The sequence below is a fragment of the Ambystoma mexicanum genome, chromosome 6p, assembly GCF_040938575.1.
Source record: "Ambystoma mexicanum isolate Mex_15411 chromosome 6p, UKY_AmexF1_1, whole genome shotgun sequence".
NCBI classification, from domain to species: Eukaryota; Metazoa; Chordata; class Amphibia; order Caudata; family Ambystomatidae; genus Ambystoma; species Ambystoma mexicanum.
This window is the reverse complement of record NC_090935.1, coordinates 764,101,485-764,106,520: the sequence shown is the minus strand read 5'-3', so window position 1 is coordinate 764,106,520 and position 5,036 is coordinate 764,101,485.

Genomic DNA, 5,036 nt, shown 5'->3' with positions numbered 1-5,036 from the left:
ACACTAAATTAGATCTCCGGGGGGCATACCATCTGGTACGTGTAAAAGAGGGCGATGAATGGAAGACTGCTTTCCGCAGTAAGTATGGCTTATTCGAATACCAGGTGATGCCTTTCGGGGTGTGCAATGCACCAGCAGCCTTCCAATACTTCATGAACGATGTCCTTCGTGAACTCATTGACGTTTGTGTTGTCGTGTATATCGATAATATCCTAGTATACTCCTCTTCAGAATCTGACCATGTGAAGCACGACCGAGCAGTCCTTGAAAAATTGCGCCAGCACAAACTATATGCAAAACTAGAAAAATGCATTTTTCATGCCACAGAAGTTGAATTCCTGGGGTTTATCCTGACCCCAAAGGGAGTCCGAATGGACTCACGAAAGGTGGACGCAATCCTTAAGTGGCCATCACCAAGTTCAGTTAAAGGAGTACAAAGCATGCTCGGCTTTGCCAATTTCTACCGCAGATTCATCCCAGATTTTTCACATGTCGTACATCCCATCACAGCGTTCTTGCAAAAAAATAAACGCTTTATGTGGACTGAAGAAGCTGAAAATGCCTTCCAAGAGCTGAAAGCGAAATTCACGTCTGCACCTGTGTTAAAGCACCCGCGCCCTGAACTTCCATACATAGTGGAAACTGATGCATCCAGTCTAGCCATGGGAGCTGTCCTGTCTCAAAAGGACCCTGAAACTGGCCAGCTTCACCCAGTAGCATTTTGGTCCAGAAAGTTCTCGGCACCCGAATTAAACTATGCAGTTACCGACAAGGAGTTATTAGCCATTAAATCCGCCTTCAAGGCTTGGCAGCACTATCTTCTCGGTGCTAGGCATACCATTACTGTGATCACCGATCACCGGAACATACAGTATTTAAAAACAGCCAAGGCCCAATTGTCACGTCAACTCCGATGGGCATTGTTCTTTGCCGAGTTTGATTTTGTGATAACCTATCAACCAGGTTGTAAGAATGGTAAAGCAGATGCCTTATCCCGGAAAGGGATGAGAGAGGCAGAAGTGAACCCAGAACCAGTACCTATAATTTCCCAACAAAGGATTCTTGGCATGACTACTCTACAGACACTAGAGGACATTCAGGTAAAGATCCAGCAACTCTTTGATCCTACAGCCCTGCAGGACTGGGTAAAGAAAGGTACGGACTACTCTGTCACCAATGATCTGCCTTGTTACCAAGGGCGGCTATTTCTGCCACACAAGGAACTACAAGAGCTAGTCATTTCCCGTTATCATGATACCCTAATGGAGGGGCATCCAGGTGATGCAAAAACTGAAGCTAAAATTAAAAGACAATTCTGGTGGCCCACCTGGCGAAAGGATATTAAATCATTTGTGATGTCTTGTGGCATTGGGCCCAAAACAAAAGTCAAAAGAAAAAACCAGCTGGGCTCTTACAACCTTTAGACATTCCGCCTACACCATGGCACACCTTATCGTTAGACTTTATTACCGATCTACCTCCTTGTAATGGGTTTAACACCATTCTAGTTATTGTGGATCTTTTTCCAAGATGGCCCACTTTATTCCTTTAAAAGTGCTACCTTCAGCCTCAACCCTGGCCAAAGAATTCCTCGAAAACATTGTTCGCATACATGGATTTCCGTCCGTATTGGTCTCTGACCGGGGCAGTCAATTCATTTCATATTTCTGGAAGAAATGTTGTCAATTGGCGCAAATCGACGTGAGATTATCGACCAGTCACCACCCCCAGACCCATGGTCAAACGGAGAGGACCAACCAGACTCTTGAACAATACCTGCTTTGTATGTTACATCAGACTGAGAGTAATTGGAAGGACATTCTTTGGATTGCCGAATATGCATACAATAATTCAGTACATTCTGGATCTAGACAAAGCCCCTTTTATACCCTATATGGGCACCACCCTCGAACCTCAGACCTTGACTCACCCCAACACTTAGAAATGCCCACAGTGGACCATCTACACACTACGATTACACAAGCCTTTAAGGAGGCAACTGCACATTTAAAACAGGCGAAGGAGAAATATAAGAAAGATGCTGATCGGCATAGAAATGATACTCCACAGTACCAGATAGGGGACCAAGTATGGTTGGCCACAAAACACATACCTCTCAAGGGAACGCGGACCTTTAACCCTAGATATTTGGGACCTTACTCTATTAAGGCCATTATCAACCCGGTGGCTGTCAAGTTGGATTTACCTGCTAATACGCAAATTCACCCCGTCTTTCATGTGTCAGTTTTGAAGCCAGTGCAACCAGGGACAAAACTAACCAAGCCACCAGACCCCATCCTTATAGACGGGGAACCCGAATTTGAAGTTAAGAACATCCTGGACTCCAAGATGGTGAAGTCAAAACTTTTTTATTTAATCTACTGGAAGTGTTACGGACCACAGGAAAGGTCTTGGGAACCTAGTGACCACGTGCATGCACCTCGATTGGTGAAAAGATTACACCGAAATTTCCCAGACAAACCAAAACCACGGGGAAGAACGACTTTAGGAGCGGCCTTGGGGGGGAGTGCTGTCATGATGCCTATCCCCGGGGAACCAGACCAGGTCCAGCAACCCTGGAAGCAGGCATCAAGTTATTTTGAGCAAGCCCAAAAACCCCTGCTAGGGGCTGTTTGGGTGCGGTCCTGGCGCCTATGGCGCCAGGCTCATATGGAGAGTCAGTCCTGGTGCCATAGGCGCCAGGCTCATAGAGTAGAACTTACCTGATGCAGACCATGATGCAAGCTTACCTGATGCAGACCATGCTGCAGAGCTCCAAGCCAAATGAGGCTTAGAAGGGACTAATTTACCTAGAGACTATTTTTTACTCGGGTGGGGCTGGGGAGGAATACTTACCTGGGACTACTTTGGAGGCTATTTAAACCACGCCCGAAGAGCAGCACACGCTTCGTGTTATTCTGCATCCAGCAGCGTAACGCTCACCGTGTCTGCAAGCCTGCATCCACTCTTCTGCCACGCCCGCCTCGAGTCTGCAGCTCCTAGAAAAAGGGAGGAACAGAAGGAGAAGAGGTTAGAATAAGACCAAAACCTTCGATCCTTACCTGAATTCCGGATCCACCGCGCCTTCGAGCTGGAAGAAAGAAGCATTTTACGTGTGCTGCCTCGCCTGCTGCAGCGCCGGGCTGAACTCACTGGCCTTCGCAGCATCCTCACGATCCACCGCATCCTTCTGCACGTTCCCGCCGCACTCTGGCACCTAGGGGAACACAAGAACAGCAAAGGTGAGCCAAGGGAATAAACAGAGGCAATAGTAACTATACCCATAGACTTACCTGATTACCGCCGGGGGTACTATTCCTCTTCACGGGTCGGCGCAGTCTCCATTGCATCCTCGCCGTAACCCGGCCCCTAAGTGGAACAAAAGGAAAACAAGGTGAGACGAAGGGACAAACAAGGGGAACGCTTCTCACCACAATAGACTTACCTAATTTTACCGCCGGAGGCATTATTCCCCGAACTTCATATTTTCTCGCCGCACCTGAATAAGGGAGCAAGCCACAGGTTACATTCTGGCCTTATTTTATTGAACTGAGTAGGATAAGCCAAATCCTTACCTGAACTTCTTCAGCTACCACGAGGAACTCTTCGCTGGGGCCAAGCTGAAAACTGCAAAGAATCGGACAAGAGTGAAAGTCAGACATGTGAACTCTTACGAACTACATACTTTTCGGAGTCAATATTGTTCTGGAACTTGCCAATTCCTTCGAGCCAGTGAAGCAACTGGTTATCAACGCGCCCCTGCGCTCAATGCAGGATGGAGAGCTCATCTTTTGAAACCATCAGGTGAGACTATAAGAGGGGACATCAAAGGTGATCTGTGGGGAGAACGACGGAGGTGAGGGGATTTACGCTCAACCCCACGGGTGGTTAATTCCCTTTCTCCATTTACAGAAGAATATTCCTACGGGCCAAGCAAACGAGGCTAGGTGGGCCAGTCCAGTCCGTCATCTCGGCCCTACGCGTCACATTGGTGGAGACCCCAGCTGTCCAGTTCAGATCGACACCCCTGTGGGAGCCAGGTGAGCATAATAATGTGATGGACCCATCAAATCCCACCACACAACTAATAGCATGCCCTCTATTCCCCCACAGGCACGTCAAGTGACGGCGACACGGCACAACAGGCAACACCATGCCCACCCGCACGTGACTGACGCAGCCGTCCTGCCCGAGATGCCGATGCCAGCACCTCCGGGACACACCTGCACCAGCAACATCTGGCACGGATGCCCCAACCCACGTGGCCAACCCCGTACAGCCTGCTGCCACACAAGTAGCACCCATCCCACCATGGCTACCGAAACCATTGAGCATGCAGTTTGCACTGAGGAGGATGCTGCATCCTGTGGCGACAGTGCCCCAGTTGTGCAGGCTGAAGATGCAGGACAGGAGGAGGTGGATGACATGGGTGACCTCTCAACCCTCCACAACCTGCAGTTTAGCCCCTCAGAACTACACAACCCCATGAGGTCACCAACACCCTCAATGGCTGAGTTGAATGCATGCATGCAGCGCATGGAAGAACAGCAGCTCAGCCTTGCACAGCTGATGGAAAGGCAATTGGAGGAGGCTAGGCTGCAGCGGGAGGAGGCTAGGCTGCAGCAGGAGGAGGCGATGCAGCAGTGGGAGGAGGCGAGGCTGCAGCATGAAAGCACTGCCACATCGGTACGTCGCCTCTCCAGGGCCATCGGGCGTTTCGCCACCACCAATGTGACCTTGTCACGCCATGTCAGGGAGGGCAATAGTATAATATCCTCCATCGCTGGGTCCATGTTGGTGGCCCAGCAGTCATATTTTGGCTGTGTGCCACCAGTCACGCCACCAGTGCCGTCCACCAGCACCACCCCCTCAAGTTCCATCACAGGCAACCCACGGAGGCGCTCTAGTAGGCTAGCTGTACCCTCTGGCAAGGACTCTACTGCACAGAAGCGCGGCCAGAAATAGTGTCCAGTAGGAATGACTGTCCACATAACATTTTGGGATCATTGGGTGTATGGGGGTGGGTACGTTTCGGA